Raw genomic sequence first — 17,885 nt, 5'->3', positions numbered from 1 at the left:
ATAGAGGAGGAAAATAACCCCCTGTGGGAACCAGAAATTGGGGGTGTCGAGGATTTTGCTGCATCTCAGGCATGGAACTGGGATCCCGGGGGGCAGGATGTTCCTCTTCAAGAAGGGTCAGGCCATCTAGCTGCAAGTCATGTGTGAGACTGACAGCCTCCAGCCATCAACTATATCAGGGTCTGTCCCAGCTTTCCAACTAACTAGGTTACTCTTTTCTGAGGGTGGAGGGGGGCTAGCCAGTGGCTGAACAAGAGAGTGATACAGGGGCTAGCTATTTCCACCCAGTGTGGGAACCCTGTACCAGGCAGTCATTGCTCTAGACCTCCCTATTGGGCGTCATCAGGTCAACATCACAGTCTGACGGCTTCCCCTTGTTCAATTCTGCCTCCATACCCACCCCCCCCCCCCGCCTTCCCCTTTTGCACTTCTATTCAGTCTCCATTTCTACTTCCTAGAGAACCCACCCATCACAAGAGAGATGAGTCAAAAAGGCCCCGAGAAGTATGGGCCAAAAAAGTAACAGGGCCAGAAGGAAAAAGAAACTGGTGTCTCCTGAAATGAACTTGATCAACAGCAATATAATTTTCCTTCTGGTAATATCCTCTAGTCTATTGCAGATATTAATAAAAAGCACACAAGGGGACAAGTGAGGTGACAACATGTACAGCAAAGAGGAAGAATTAGAACATTAGGGAACTCTTGCTAATGGATTGGTTTGGATGAATAAAGAAGAAAAAAATGTATACTGGGACATGGCAGAATTCAAAAGGAAAGTCAGAAGCTAGATCATGGAGAATGCTACACTCTGTGTCAAATACATGAGGATCTTTCCTTCCAACTTTCTTAAATACCTTTTTTTTTTAACTTCCATCATTTTTATAGTCTTATGCAAGGACAATGGAATTACAACGTGAAAATCTTCAGTGAAATTTATTGACGTTATCATACTTTCACTGAATATTAAAAATAAAACTTAAAATCAAATATCAGATATCAAATAATCCTTTCCAAGGATTTCTAGAATATCTACTTATCCTTATGTCTGGCATAATACTTCATAGGCGCATATTAAACTGTTTATTCCAGTGATCACAAAACAGGTGGCAATTTAAGCATATATAAGATTTAGTTAGGATATGAGTTTAAAGGTTTTTATCACCAGTGTGCTCTCAGACAATAACAGTTTCTCTGTGATGTGGTCTCTCTCAGATCAGAGTTTCCAGGTGTCTTTACAAAACTATATGTAACCATCTATCCAGAGAGCTCTTCTTTTCTGTGACAAAATTTTGCCTTTCAGATGTGTCACAATCACTTAACCATGACTCACAACCACTTTTCGTGGACACCTCCATCAAATTGATTGTTGTTTACAAGGCCTTGGAACCAGGCTAGTTCCTCACAGCCTTTACCTCACTGTTATCTATCACACAAAAGCAAGACAGAAACTACATAAATTCATTTTGTTTCAAGTGTTACAAAGGACAGAAGAGCTCACATCGTCCATAAGGTATTTTCTTAACTGCGTATTTCCAGTGATATCCCATGGTCCTCACTGGTTGACATTTCTTTATAAAACACTCCTAATATAGATGTCTGTGTCCAAGTAATGATTCAAGTGGGCTTAAGTTGAGAATTGCTTGAAAGCAGGGGTTTTGTCTTATCATTCTCTGTATCTGTGGTATACCTAAGGCAACCAGTAGGTAGCAATTTCTGATTTCCATTTCAGCTTTGCAAACCAGAAATATCTCCTCTGAAAGTAGGAGAACGTTCATCTGAACATTCATTGTTCCAATGGCAACGCTCATGAGCTAAAAATAGAACTTAAAAAGAAAAAAAAAAGAGCTTAGTAAATTACATTTTTAGTAAAGATTTTTATAAAGTAAATGACCCATAAGAATCCATCCTCAGTGGCTTTCTCTCATCCACTCATACATGGTTAGCCTCTGCAAAGCCTGATGTGTCACTGGCCTAGCATGAACTTCATAAAGTATGGGTAGCTATCATCTGTAAATACACTGCACTTCCCCATAATTAATGTCTCTGACACTAATGAAAGTTTTGCGGCTGTGCATGTTTATTACCAAACAGGTTTAAAATGTCAGCCTTGATTGATTTTCTACCTAACTCATTTTATAGCATGTTTTATGCCTCCATAAGGATTATCATCAATTCAGCCAATATGAACAATAATAAATAAATAAAAGAAACTGAAATGGATAAGTTTAAACAAAATTGCCAAAGACAATGAAAGTTAAAGATGTAAATGCCACTTTAGTTGCCTTCCTTTTCTGCTTCTCTGCCCACTTCTCTCCTTTCTCCGAGGCTTTCTATGAAGTTTACTAAACAGATTAATGCAATAATGGTCTGACTCTTGCTCTTCAGCAGCCTGAGCATGAATTACAGTTGTGCAAATTTTTAAAAGGCTTCATCTGAGAAATTAGCTAAAGCAGAGATACAAAATTTTAAAAAATAATAATTTTTAGAAAAACAGACAAATAAAGGTAGCACTTAACCATCTAAGGAAATTACAAAATTAGTAGATTATTTGATATTTTTTTCATATTCTTTAATCAACAACATGACAGTTAGCTACAAACATGCAGGCTACTTTTGATCAAAGTGCAGAGTAAAAAGTTAGTTTAATTTGAAACAAGAAGTGTTTATTTGAGAAATCATCTTGTTAAATTCACCAGAATTTAATGAAAATTGTGAAATATTCTAGTTTGCCTTTGACATTTTTTCCAATTCAAGGAAGTCTTCTGTTTTCATCTCCCTTTGATCTTTTGCTCCCTTTAAAACAAATTTTTATGTTTTCTTATTACTGAAATAGTGTATGTTCTTTAGACAACATTTTACATGAGAAAGTGCTGTGTATCTCTGTGTTACCACTTACCAATCATATTGACACATTTATACGACTCCCTCCCAGAACATAAGTCCTTCTAGCCAGAAACAGAAACTTTGAACCCCAGAGCCTTAAATAGTAAACAGCACATCTCAGAGGCTCAATATATGTTTTTTGTTAAAGTAAGCAAATAAAAAATTTCCACAAGTTTACCACTAAGAATTTTTTACTTATATTTTTCTGTATTTCTTTCCAATTTTTTTACTCTGTTCTTTTGGGATCATTTTTCTAAGTTGGAAAATAATTCTAAAAAATTTTGACAAGAGAACTCTAATATTCAAAAAGCCCTCAAAAGTCAAACAAATAAATCTCAAGTGGTAGAAATGAAGGCCCTATAAAAGGAAGACATTCCAGAAAGCCAGAGCACATACTGTCATTTCTAAAATTGTGACACCCACTACTCCACTTCCTTGTAATGTTAACCCTCTGCTGTTAAGGTAAGGAATCAAGATTTTCACTATAAGAGAAAAGTGATACAATGTATAATTCAGGAAGGTAAGAAAAAGCCATGTAATATTAAATGTGAATTGGAAGTATCACTATGAGCTTGAGGCTTTTTATATGTGTTTTCTAGCTCTATACACTGTGTGGATGTAGAAACAATGACATCGCTGTAACAATGAGCACATTTTGTGCCCAGGTCTTTTATTCTAAGCACCATTCTCCACTAAAAGAAACCAGAGAAACTTGGAGAAATGCTTATTCCAGGTATAAGTCAGGGAAAATACAAAGTAGAATCAGAAATCTTGTTGCACTAGTAAAAGAAATAAAAGTGCCCAAAGACTAGTGGGGCTGTATTAGTTACCTGTAGCTGTAAAACAAATTACTCCCAAACTTACAGCCTTAAAACAATAAATATTTATAATCTCCCAGCTCTGTGGGTCAAAAATATGAGGGTGGCTTAGTTGGGTTGTCTGACTCAGGGTTTCTCACAAGGCTGCAACGAAGTTGTCAGCCAGGCTGCAGTCCTCTCAAGTTCATCTGGGAGAGGATTCACTTCTAAACTCACTCATGTGGCTGTTGACAATATTTGTTTCCTCATGAGCTGTTATACTGAAAGCGTAGTTCCTTGCTGGCTGTTGATCAGAAGGCTCCCTCAATTTCTAGCCATGTGGGCTTCCTCATAGGAAAGCGAACACATTGTGTCTGGCTTCCATTAGCATTAGCAGACAAGAGAGTTAGGATACCAAGACAGAAGCCACAGGCTTTTCATAACCTAATCTCAGACATGACATATCATCACTTTTGCCCTATCCTATTTGTTAGAAGTGAGTCACTAGGTCAAAGGACACTAAAGGGGAAGGATTATATAAGGGCATGAATATTAGGAAGCAAGGATCGTTGGGAGCCATTCTAATGGCTGCCTATCACACAGATCATGTCAGAGGTCAAAGGAACAAGTCTGAATGGGCTCCAATTGAACTGGCTATTTAGGACAATTTGATCACCAATAAAAATAACTATAATGATGTATTATGATACAATGAATTTTTAAAAATACTATGAGTCTATAGCTATTAGAAAAAGTGGAGGAAAAATTTTAAGTGAGGGAAATGTATTATTTGGACTCAGATTGCCATTATAAATAGAAAATCTATATTTCCTTTTTGAAAACTCACAAATTATCTTTCACAATTCTATATTTCACCCAGTCTCCATGGAAAGTTTACACATATACTTGATCCAATAAAAATTTTGGTTCATCTCTAAAAAAACAAAGAAAAGTACAGATGGAAAGTGGAAGGGAAGAACAGTCTTATTTATTAAAGAGTGCCATTTAATAAATACAGAAGAAATGACAGAATTAGAAAATCACTATTTTGTAAACCTCAACCCCAAAGTAATAAATGATTCCAGCAAGGGTTATCAAAATGAGCTAAAACCATTGGGTGAAATGTAGTCATATAACAGTATAGTCACATAGTGCCAAAATTTCATCTAACAGAAGATGAAATATTAATAGATTATTAAAAATTAATAGATTAGTAATGATAATAGAGTAAATATTAATTAATAAAGCAAAAAACATGCCTTTTTCAATACCAATACTGATGGTTAGCATCTTAGCCAATCACTAATAGTGGACAACCTTGTATTATATGCCTCCTGATATAATGTTATGCAAAATATGGATCATCACCTGTGAAATCTTCTTGCCATAAATGTTTGAACTTAATCTAGTCAAGCTTTTAAACCAAACATCCAAATTACAGGAAATACAGGGGATAGAGGAACAAGTTAAACAAAACCAATGAGGAAGCAACCAGACAAATCTAGAATGTGTGACATCCAAGAGAAAATCACCCTGGACTCTGCAAAAGTCACTGGCATGGGATAAAAATAAAGAATGGAGTCCAGTTCTAGATAAATCTAAACAGAGATCAAAACCAAATGCACTATGTGAACCCTGACTGGACTGTGCATAGGAAAAAATAAATTGCTTAGGTCTCTGGGGTATGCCATCCAAAGAGGTCACAGACACATAGTCCTAGGATATAAAATACAGTTTATTGAGTGAACAGTTTAAATCAGAGAAATAATAGAATGCATGTATTCCCCATAATGCTTATAATCTCACAATTTAGGTTTTGCGTAGTTGACCTCTAAATGCCTGGCCTATGTGCAGTAGAGAGGGGCCCTTCTCTACTGGTAAGGCTGTACATATTTACAGTGTGGAAGGAATGATCTATGGAACTATGCAACACTGGAAGTTCTCAACATGAGGAAATGGTTTCACTAGAAATATGGAGCCCCGAGGGTCCAGGGGTTGGTATCAGCCTCTTCTTCCATGGAACTAACTTAGACTTACTGAGAAGTTCCTTGCTAAGCTACTACAAAGAATTTCCAAGAGCACTGGGAGATCTCACTGGCAGACAACTAGAGAAATTTTTAAACAAACTAGATATTAATTAAAATTGAATTGCTGTAAATTTTCTTAAGTGTGATAACAGCTTTGTGGTTATGTATGAGAAAGTCCTCTATTCTTAGAAAGTACGTGCTGAAGTAACCACAGGCAAAATGTCATGATATCTAAAACTTACTCTCAAATAGACTTTTTAAAATAGTGGGTATGTAGAAAGCTAGTGAAACAGAGAGACAGAGAAAGAAAGAGAAATAAAATGTGGCAAAATATTACCAATCACAGAATCTAGGTAAGGGGTATTGAGTGTTCATTGTGCTACCGTTTATACTTCCCTGGAGTCTTGAAATTCTCCAAAATAAAAAGTTGAAGGAAGATGAGGATTGTCTTAATTCTTGAGTAAATTAGAAGTAAATTTGCAAACAATATGAAAACATGCTTTTTAGTTCTTCTCCTTTTGTGATTAAAAAAATTAGTAATCTAGATTTAGAAGCTAGACTGCTGACTGCAAATAACTGACCTAGGAAACTGGATTAAATTATTCAAGACAAGTTTGTTCCTAGAACACTGAAATGAGGATATGGCAAATAATATGCTCATGGGAAATTATTTCCTAGGTCATTTTGAATCTCTTCTTGTTATTTCTAATTTAAAATGTATCTATTATACATAGTTGGCATATTGGCTATTTGGTTGCCTAGCTGTGATATTAGTCCAGCAAAACTTGAACACTATATTGAAAAGTATTTCTCTTAACTATAATAATGTTTATTCCTCTAATATAGTATCCCTTACTTTCTATTTATTGCTAAGCCATCATTTGTTAAACTAAGGTTTCTTGTTAAATAACGTAAGATACTGGTCCAAGAAACTAATTAAGGAAATAAAAGAAGAATGTTTCACTTGCTGCTGTTTTCTAGCTTTCTATAAATATTTCTGCAGTACCTGTGATTAAAGCAGATTTTATTGTCCTATCTAACTTCTCCACCATGACCTTCTTCTCCCTATTGTCTAATAAACATCTGCTTCAATTGAATATTTCAGCTGCCTGAGAAATAAAAATCACATTTTCCCTCTCATTCTTTCTCTGATATTCATTGTGTGATTCCCGTCTACCTCTAAATCATTAGATAGTACTCAACACTAAAACTAGAAGAAAAGGCTCATTAGAATTAAACTTGATTATACATGTGAAGCTCAGTAAGGCAGTATTAGATACTGGAGCAAGATACCTACATTTATTTCTTCACTGTGAGAATGTTAATAAATCTAAAAATCTGAGTTCCTGGAACAGGAAACTAGTTTAACAGTTTATCATCACAGCCTTCAGAGAATAGCAGTACAAGTTTTTCTGTGTAAGTGGACACAAGTAGAAAATATGGATTTGTTTTAAACTATTTTGCCAAATCACTCTAAAATTAACAAAACATAAATTATAAAAATTAACATATATGAGTTTACATCTAATGATACAAAATTTAAGAGAAATTTTTTCTTAAAGTAGGAGAATAGATGTTGGTATTATAGAGAACTGTTATGACTATGTCTTTGGCACTATTCAAACAGTGCATGTTATTTAACATCTGCACTTGAGTTTCCTAATCTGTAGAATGTATAGTAATTTCATTGTGTTATTGGGGAGAATAAATGAACAAGTGTATATAAAATGCTCGGTACAGAGCAAACCCTCAACAAATGCTAGTTTTCTACCACAGTAATTCCCCAAAATGATTCACCAATACTGCATCTTTCTTAACACAAACAGTATCTCAATAATTGTGGTGAACAACCAATTTTCCAATTATATTTATAACTAAATTTGACTTCCAAAATTAAGTCTGGTTACAAACATGGGTATGACTTTTTTTCTTTTTTTTAAGAAAAACCAAAAGGGTTTTTTGAGATGGTCTCTTAGGACATAGGATTTCAATATTCCTCAATTTTTTTCTAAAGAAGATTCTCCAAATATAAAGAACATTAACATATGGTTCACAGTAGTAATCCGATTAAAATTTCAGAATTTGTAAATTATTATTTCTCAAAGAGATAGCTGATTATATCACAACTAAATGGAAACAGAACTAGATTATGAGACTCAGTAAAGTGCATTGTGGGAAAATGAAAAGACTACTGATCAAAGGAGGGTTCCTCCTCACAGAAAAACCAAGCTAAAGGGTCTCAGAGGGCTGGTCCTTCTGTTTACATCACATTAATCAAGGTCGCAAGTCACTGTGTTTACAATCTTCTTAAAAGGAAGACAGGAGAGCAGTGCTTTGAGAGTATGCATTTCTCCTTAAGGATGCATTATCTTTCTCATTAGTTTCCACATCCTCTGGAGAAAGAAGTAAAGTCAAAAATTTGCTTCAAATTTAAACCTATAAATTTGTCAATGTGAATTGCTGCTTTCTTCCCAAAGGCATTTGAAACAATTTACTTTTCATATTCGTCACAAGCTAAATATGATCCTAGCCTTCTCTTAAAAAAGGACTCTTAAGGCTGAGAGAATACAGGTATGTGGTTCCCCCCAGCGGCCACTGAGAACGTCAGCCCAGTTCAGAGACACAGTGAGGGGAAAGTGATGCTTTGAATTACCGCCAGCAAAAGCCCGTTGTCCAATCTTCTTCACCACCTGGTAACAGCTGGTGTGTATGTAAAGACGAGATGAAAAACGGATAGAGGTCAAATCCAGGAGGACTTCCCTTGTATAGCAAATCAATTTAAGGCAACGAAAGTACCAGGATAAAATTTCCAAGAACTTCTGAAGCTTAAAAACCATGGCTAAACTTTAGGGAGAAGAGACGGCAAGGAAGAAGATAGGAGCAAGGCTTCATTCACTTCACATAGCATCTCGTTAATAGTTTCAGATTTAGAAAAGTAGAAGAACTTTTCCCCTGTAACACCAGGGGAAAAGCTAATACCAGACTATTCCCAAACTGACAAGTAATTTGGAATGGAAACCGACACAATAAAAAATTCTTAATGTACAGAATATATTCCAGCTGAGAGTCTTCAATATCAGCAACTCCCAAAGGTTCCAGGCAGTCATTTGGCGATTGATAGCACCAAAACTTCTCAGCCTTGACCCAGGTTTCAACCATGTCCCACATACAACATTGCCTTGGTTCTCTTGAGGGTTCAGCCTTCATAGCAGCCTCTAAATTCAAAGCATAGTTTCTGAGAAGGGAAAATACTTTGGAACAAAGATGAGAAGATATATTTGCCTTCCAAATTTATAAGCCTCTATATTCACCAGCACCAGTCAGCCCACAAGCACTATGCACAGACAATTCACAACAAGTTAAGAGCTGGGGAGGGATGCTAGGCTAACCCCTCCTACCAACAAGCCTGACTCATGAATTCTCATAAGTTGTCCCCCCTCTTAAATGCGTCTCCTTAACTAATGCATGCGTAAACCTCTCCCTGCCTTTCTCCCTTTTCTGATCCCTTTCTCTTTCTGTTTTTACCTCTCTCTGGCCTCTCCTCCCTAATACAGCCACCTGTACCAGGTCAATTTGCCCTGCCTCCAAATACTGTTCTTTTCTAGGTTTCGAGATTGACTCCTCTCTGACTTTTGTTTCCCTTAATCTTCTTCTAATGAATTTTCCTCAGCCTCCTGCTATTACTAACTGGGAAGCAGTCTGTTAAGGGATAAATTACTGAAGAGGCTCAACTACAAAGCACTATAGAGTCATAGAGCTTAGAGCCCCAAAGGGTCTCAAAATATAATGTGACAGAGCTTTCAGCTTACAGGCTGTTAAGGTGCCTCTTTGAATTTTCCAGATGCTGAAATTGAGGCTTAAAGCAGGTAACTGTCTTGCCTGCTGACAATTACCTGGAATTTTCAGCTTCTTAAGACAGAATATTTCCCATTATAAACATTACCTCTTACGCATAACAACATGGAACAACTTTTGAGGAAAGGGTTAGGTTTATCGTACTATGTGAGCATTGCCACTTAAATAAAAAGCCACCTGACAATACTTATATTTGAATTCCAGTACTAGAAACAATCTATTTTTTAATTACAACTACTTTGTCTTCTACATTCTCCTTTTTCTCCTTCACTTCAATATGAATAATTAACCCTTTTTTTGATAAATGCCTGTTTCCCGGTTATTGTGTATGAATACATATATGTTCTCATTTTAAGGTATATTGTTTTCACCTGCCAGCTGTCATGAAGAATTGCATCTGCCAAAAATGAGCCTTCCTTGTAGTTTTTTACGTTTTGTTTTGCCCACGAAGGTTAATTGCAGTTCTGCTTCCATAGCTTCCCTACTGCTGTGGAGTTAACCATGGGTTTTCTGCACTGGGGAAGGTTTATCAAAGGTCTGCAATCCAAAACAAGGGCAACAATAAATACCAATTAGACCCAGGCCCTCTGCTCCCACTGCCTTCACAGGTTAAAGCAGCAAACCCAGCATTTGACCTCAGTGAGACTGGACTCTACTACAGTCCCTGGGGAGGGTGGCTGAGGGACCTGTTGCCAATGTAGCTTTTGGATCACAAGTTTTCCTTCCTGATTGAGATGATGTAGAGGCACTGGTGAGCAGCATTCCTGCTCTGTACCTTCTCGAAGCAGCTTCTCTTGGGAGTCTGCAATTGTATCAGGCCCTAACTAATCTGTTAGGAGTAAGTGACATGTGAAACTGTCACCTGAAGTTTATTTTGTCACAGGCTAATAATTCAAGAAATTGATGATTGTGAGATAAGGAACATCCAGTGCAAATTAAAAACTACATATACTTTCCAACTTTGACAGAAATATGCATTTCTCACCTGTCTTGTATATTTCCCTTTATAAAATTACTCACTTTCTAAAATAGAAAATATAAATATAGCTCTCTAAAAACATATAAAGATGTAGAGCTATATAAACTGTTCTATCACATCAGGAAGATGGGATTCCTTTAAAACAGTAAACAGAAAGTCACTAGTAATTTAACAAAATCTTTGGAACATCAACACAAATACTAGCTACAGTGACCTCTAGTGTTCTTAAGGCTAAACAATCAACAGTTATAAAAACAGCTGCTTGCCCCATTCATTGTGGTTAGCAAATATCAAGTCAAATTGTAATTTCTGAAAATAAAAGAGATCTCACTAGTAAGTCTGGCTTTACGAATTACCATCTCCATGGAAGGAAAATATGACAATAAAATTAAAGAATTTTTAACTATTAACATTGCACCATTCTAATGATTATCTTTTTCATTTTTGTCTTTAACTTTCTAGTCATTGTTCACATGTATACATATTAATACATTCAACATTATATATTTTATCCCATATAGTACGGTAATCAATTTTTGGTAATTTTAGAAAAAATATCTTATTTTCTTGACTCTCAACTTGGAAATCAGGAGTTATAAACAGAGATATCAAAGGTTTTATCACTGGAAATGTGTTAGGTGCTGCCTTTACATTTAAGTGCTTTTTGTGACACGATTTTACTTCCATCTCCCAAAATATAGGTCCTATCTTCCACAAAGGAGTTAACTAAATATCAAAATCAGGTAATTAGAATATAGAGAACAAATACTTAAGAGTAAATTTCTAAGCTACAGGATGCCTGTAATTCTGTTGTTCGGATTCTCTTTCCTGCAGGAATGACAAATCAATCCATTTATATAGCAGTTTGCCCTAAGAGGAACATGGTATGCAAAACAGAATTTGTTTAACTATGAGATGCATTATAATTTTAGCTCTAATAACCTGGTAAAAACTCTTGCAATCTACACTTTTTCAGAAAACCAAGTTCTATCTCCACAGGTCCTACAAATTGATAAGCAAGGGTTCAAACTACGGGAATAAGGGATTTACATTTCTCTTCTAATGAATCTCATCCTCCAAAAAGCAACAGTGACTGAAAACAAACATTTTTAGAATGTCTTCATTTGTGTCTTTCATTGGTTCATAGGACAGCCCTCTCGTCTCATCCATCCAGTAAAGCGGCAGGCACAGTGAGCTCAGAATAAAATAGTTAAGTGACAATGATATGTGAGCTGGGCCCCAGGAAACTATGGAAAGGCCACAGCTCATCTTTTTAAGAAGTCACTCAAATCATTAGCTCATATTTCATGAAATATTGCATTTTCATCTTATCTTTTCTGCTCCTGTTATGAATGAAGACCAACAGTCAAGAAAAATGAAAGACTAGAAATAATTCACCTTAAACTGAAGTTAGGACTGCTTTTTATGCATGACTGCTTCCAACTATGTATGTCATTTAGCCATCAAGTCACTGAACCAAAGTTGATTTTTATTATTTAGGTTTATAGGGATTTTTTTAAAAAGAGGGAATGAATTTGTATGTAGGTAGTTGGGGAAGCTTTTAAAAGATACATAAACTAAAGGTGAGTTCGACACTCTAATAAAGGGACATAGAAGTTGAGACGCTGAATCACCAGGAAAATTAAAGTCAAAAGTTAGAGAAAGATTAGCTTTCCTCTTCCCCTCTTTTAAGTTGACAAGTAAAGATCAGAGTGATGCAAGAGCTAAGAAAAAACACTTGAGGATTATATGGGGACGATAAAGTTTCAAGTGCTTCCCCAAAGGGCTGACCATGAGGATGTAGCCCAGAGAAGTAGAACACTGAACTCATGATGATACCAGAAACTCTGGAAGGGAAATTAGATCAAAGACATTTTCTATATATTCAGAAACCCCAAATATAAGGAAGAGCGTCCATAATATCGTGATATTAAGGTCTATGGGAATTTTCTCCTTCTACATCATTTATTAACTTGATGCTTGTTATATTAGACCTCTTTTTTAATGAACTTGTAACAAGAATTCAAGAAATAAAAAGGTAAAAGTAAAATCTGTTCACTTACACGCAAAAATTAGGATAAATCTGTGCCAAGAAGATATTTCTGAGCTAAGAGATCTTAAGACCTTCCTGAGTCTCATAAAAAGTAACAATTTTATACAATTTTACCTTCTTCCCCAAAAGGTAATAACTCCTTAAGTTGTTTAGGTTAACTTTTAAATTACTTCTGTAACCCTGAGTGTCCATTTATTGTATATTTAGCCATTTTAATTAATATTATAAAATATATACTAAAAATTGCAAAAAATTGATTAAAAAAATTTAAAAAGACACAAATAAATGGAAACATATCCCATGTTCATGAATTGGAAGACTTAATATTGTTAAAATGCCCATATTACTCAAAGCAATCTACAGATTCAATGCAGTCCCTATCAAAATCCCAATGGCATTTTTAACAAAAAGAGGCAAAAACAATTCTACAATTTACATGGAGCCATGAAAGACCATGAATAACTAAATTAATCATGAGCATGAAGAACAAAGCTGGAGGCATCACACTGCCTGATTTCAAAATATATTACAAAGCTACAGTAATCAAAACATTATAGTACTGGCATAAAGACAGACAGACAAACCAATAGTATAAAAAGACCAGAAGGGCTTCCCTGGTGGCGCAGTGGTTGAGAGTCTGCCTGCCGATGCAGGGGACACGGGTTCGTGCCCCAGTCCGGGAGGATCCCACATGCCGTGGAGTGGCTGGGCCCGTGAGCCGTGGCCGCTGAGCCTGCACGTCCGGAGCCTGTTGCTCCAGAACGGGAGAGGTCACAACAGTGAGAGGCCCGCGTACCACAAAAAAAAAAAAAAAAAAGACCAGAAAAAAGTCCATGCATATACCGTCGACTGACCTTTGACAAGGGTGCCAAAAATACACAGTGGGGACAGTCTCTTCAAAAAATGGTGTTGGGAAAACTAGATATCCACATGCAAAAGAATGAAATTGGACCTTTATCTTACACCACACACACACACACACACACACACACACACACACACACAAATTCAAAATGGAATGAAGACTTAAATGTAAGATCTAAAACTGTAAAACTCTTAGAAGAAAAACATAAGAGAAAAGCTTCATGTCATTGTCTTGACAATAATTTCACAGATACAATACGAAAAGCACAGGCAACAGAAGTAAAATTAGACAATTGGGACTACATCAAACTAAAAAGCTTTGCACAGCAAAGGAAACAATCAACAGAGTGAAAAGGTAACCTATGGAATGGAAAAAAATATTTGAAAAACACATATTGGATAAGGGATTAATCTCCAAAATATATAAGAAACTCTTAAAATTCAATACAAAAAAATAATAACCCAATTTAAAAATGGGCTAAGGACTTTTTAATTTTTTTAATTTAATTTTATTTATTTTTTTATACAGCAGGTTCTTATTAGTCATCAGTTTTATACACATCAGTGTAAACATGTCAATACCAATCACCCAATTCATCACACCACCAGCACCACCACCCGTGGCTTTCCCCCCTTGGTGTCCAGACGTTTGTTCTCTATATCTGTGTCTCAATTTCTGCCCTGCAGACCAGTTCTTCTGTACCATTTTTCTAGGTTCCACATACATGTGTTAATATATGATATTTGTTTTTCTCTTTCTGACTGACTTCACTCTGTATGAGTCTCTAGATCCATCCACGTCTAAACAAATGACCCAATTTCGTTCCTTTTTATGGCTGAGTGATATCCCATTGTATATATGTACCACATCTTCTTCATCCATTCATCTGTCGATGGGCATTTAGGTTGCTTCCATGATCTGGCTATTGTAAATAGTGCTGCAATGAACGTTGGGGTGTGTGTGTCTTTTTGAATTATGGTTTTCTCTGGATATATGCCCTGTAGTGGGATTGCTGGATAATATGGTAATTCTATTTTTAGTTTTTTAAGGAATCTCCATACTGTTCTCCATAGTGGCTTTATCAATTTACATTCCTACCAACAGTGCAGGAGGGTTCCCTCTTCTCCACACCCCTCCAGCATTTGTTGTTTGTAGATGTTCTGATGATGCCCATTCTAACTGGTGTGAGGTGATACCTCATTGTAGTTCTTGTTTGCATTTCTCTAATAATTAGTGATGTTGTGCAGCTTTTCATGTGCTTCTTGGCCATCTGTATGTCTTCTTTGGAGAAATGTCTATTTAGGTTTTCTGCCCATTTTTGGATTGGGTTGTTTGTTCTTTTAATATTGAGCTGCATGAGCTGTTTATATATTTTGGAGATTAAACCTTTGTCTGTTGATTCGTTTGCAAACATTTTCTCCCATTCTGAAGGTTTTCTTTTCGTCTTCTTTATGGTTTCCTTTGCTGTGCAAAAGCTTTGAAGTTTCATTAGGTCCCATTTGCTTTTATTTTTGTTTTTATTTCCATTACTCTAGGAGGTGGATCAAAAAAGATCTAGCTGTGACTTATGTCAAAGAGTGTTCTTCCTATGTTTTCTTCTAAGAGTTTTATAGTGTCCGGTCTCACATTTAGGTCTCGAATCCATTTTGAGTTTATTTTTGTGTATGGTGTTAGGGAGTGTTTTAATTTCATTCTTTTACATATAGCTATCCAGTTTTCCCAGCATCACTTATTGAAGAGACTGTCTTTTCTCCATTGTCTATCCTTGCCTCCTCTGTCATAGATTAGTTGACCATAGGTGCGTGGGTTTATCTCTGGGCTCTCTATCTTGTTCCATTGATCTATGTTTCTGTTTTTGTGCCAGTACCACACTGTCTTGATTACTGTAGCTTTGTAGTATACTCTGAAGTCCTGATTCCTCCAGCTCCATTTTTTTCCCTCAAGACTGCTTTGGCTATTCGGGGTCTTTTGTGCCATTGGTAATTTGATAGAGATTGCACTGAATCTGCAGATTGCTTTGGGTAGTACAGTCATTTTCACAAAATTGATTCTTCCAATCCAAGAACATGATATATCTCTCCATCTGTTGGTATCATCTTTAATTTCTTTCATCGGTGTCTTATACTTTTCTGCATACAGATCTTTTGTCTCCCTAGGTAGGTTTTTTCCTAGGTATTTAATTCTTTTTATTGCAATGGTAAATGGGAGTGTATCCTTCATTTCTCTTTCAGATTTTCATCATTAGTGTATAGGAACGCAAAAGATTTCTGTGCATTAATTTTGTATCCTGCAACTTTACCAAATTCATTGATTAGCTGTAGTACTTTTCTGGTGGCATCTTTAGGATTCTCTATGTATAGTATCATGTCATCTGCAAAGAGTGTCATTTTCTTTTTTTGTAGTATCTTTGTCTGGTTTTGGTATCAGGGTGATGGTGGCCTCATAGAATGAGTTTGGGAGTGTTCCTTCCTCTGCAATTTTTTGGAAGAGTTTGAGAAAGACAGGTGTGAGCTCTTCTCTAAATGTTTGATAGAATTCACATGTGAAGCCATCTGGTCCTGGACTTTTGTTTGTTGGAAGACTTTTAATCACAGTTTCAATTTCATTCCTTGTGATTGGTCTGTTCATATTTTCTATTTCTTCCTGGTTCAGTCTTGGAAGTTTATACCTTTCTAAGAATGTGTCCATTTCTTCCAGGTTGTCCATTTTACTGGCATAGAGTTGCTTGTAGTAGTCTCTTAGGATGCTTTGTATTTCTGCGGTGTCTGTTGTAACTTCTCCTTTTTCATTTCTAATGTTACTGATTTGAGTCCTCTCCCTCTTCTTCTTCATAATGGTTTATCAATTTTGTTTATCTTCTGAAAGAACCAGGTTTTAGTTTTATTGATCTTTGCTATTGTTTTCTTTGTTTCTATTTCATTTATTTCTGCTCTCATCTTTATGATTTCTTTCCTTCTGCTAACTTTGGATTTTGTTTGTTCTTCTTTCTCTAGTTCCTTTAGGTGTAAGGTTAGATTGTTTGAGATTTTTCTTGTTTCGTGAGGTAGGCTTGTATAGGTATAAACTTCCCTCTTAGAACTGCTTTTGCTGCATCCCATAGGTTTTGGATCGTCGTGTTTTCATTGTTACTTGTCTTTAGGTATTTTTTGATTTCCTCTTTGATTTCTTCAGTGATCTCTTGGTTATTTAGTAACGTATTATTTAGCCTCCATGTGTTTGTGTTTTTTACGTTTTTTCCCTGTAATTGATTTCTAATCTCATGGTGTTGTGGTCAGAAAAGATGCTTGATATGATTTCAATTTTCTTAAATTTACTTAGGTTTGATTTGTAACCCAAGATGTGATCTATCCTGGAGAATGTTCCGTGCACACTTGAGAAGAAAGTGTAATCTGCTGTTTTTGGATGGAACATCCTATAATTATCAATTCAACCTATCAGGTCTATTGTGTCATTTAAAGCTTGTGTTTCCTTATTAATTTTACGTTTGGATGATCTGTCCATTGGCGTAAGTGAGGTGTTAAAGTCCCCCACTATTATTGTGTTACTGCTGATTTCCTCTTTTATAGCTGTTAGCAGTTGCCTCATGTATTGAGGTGCTCCTATGTTGGGTGCATATATATTTATAATTGTTATATCTTCTTCTTGGATTGATCCCTTGATCATTATGTAGTGTCCTTCCTTGTCTCTTGTAACATTCTTTATTTTAAAGTCTATTTTATCTGATATGAGTATTGCTACTTCAGCTTTCTTTTGATTTCCATTTGCATGGAATATCTTTTTCCATCCCTTCACTTTCAGTCTGAATGTGTCCGTAGGTCTGAAGTGGGTCTCTTTTAGACAGCATATAGATGGGTCTTGTTTTTGTATCCATTCAGCAAGCCTGTGTTTTTTGGTTGGAGCATTTAATCCATTCACATGTAAGGTAATTATCAATATGTATGTTCCTATGACCATTTTCTTAATTGTTTGGGGTTTTTGCAGGTCCTTTTCTTCTCTTGTGTTTCCCACTTAGAGAAGTTCTGTTAGCATTTGTTGTAGAGGTGATTTGGTGGTGCTGAATTCTCTTAGTTTTTGCTTGTCTGTAAAGCTTTTGATTTCTCCATCAAATCTCAATGAGATCCTTGCTGGGTAGAGTAATCTTGGTTGTAGGTTCTTTCCTTTCATGACTTTAAGTATATCATGCCACTCCCTTCTGGCTTATAGAGTTTCTGCTGAGAAATCAGCTGTTAACCTTATGGGAGTTCCCTTGTATGTTATTTGTCCTTTTTCCCTTGCTGCTTTCAAGAATTTTTCTTTGTCTTTAATTTTTGCCAGTTTGATTACTACGTGTCTTGGTGTGTTTCTCCTTGGGTTTATCCTGTATGGGACTCTCTGTGCTTCCTGCACTTGGGTGGCTATTTCCTTTCCCTCGTTAGGGAAGTTTTCA

The 17,885-nt window shown here is 36.0% G+C and overlaps 1 protein-coding gene across 1 annotated transcript in view; it reads right to left on the bottom strand.

The window, feature by feature from the left end:
- The window catches only part of LOC109548747 (uncharacterized), a 680,792-nt gene that overhangs the window by 303,541 nt on the left and 359,366 nt on the right, over nt 1-17,885 (bottom strand). The gene's annotated exons all lie outside the window — the stretch shown is intronic.

Source organism: Tursiops truncatus, chromosome 5 (genome assembly GCF_011762595.2).
Source record: "Tursiops truncatus isolate mTurTru1 chromosome 5, mTurTru1.mat.Y, whole genome shotgun sequence".
Lineage (NCBI taxonomy): Eukaryota > Metazoa > Chordata > Mammalia > Artiodactyla > Delphinidae > Tursiops > Tursiops truncatus.
This window is presented reverse-complemented; position numbering and strand designations above follow the sequence as displayed.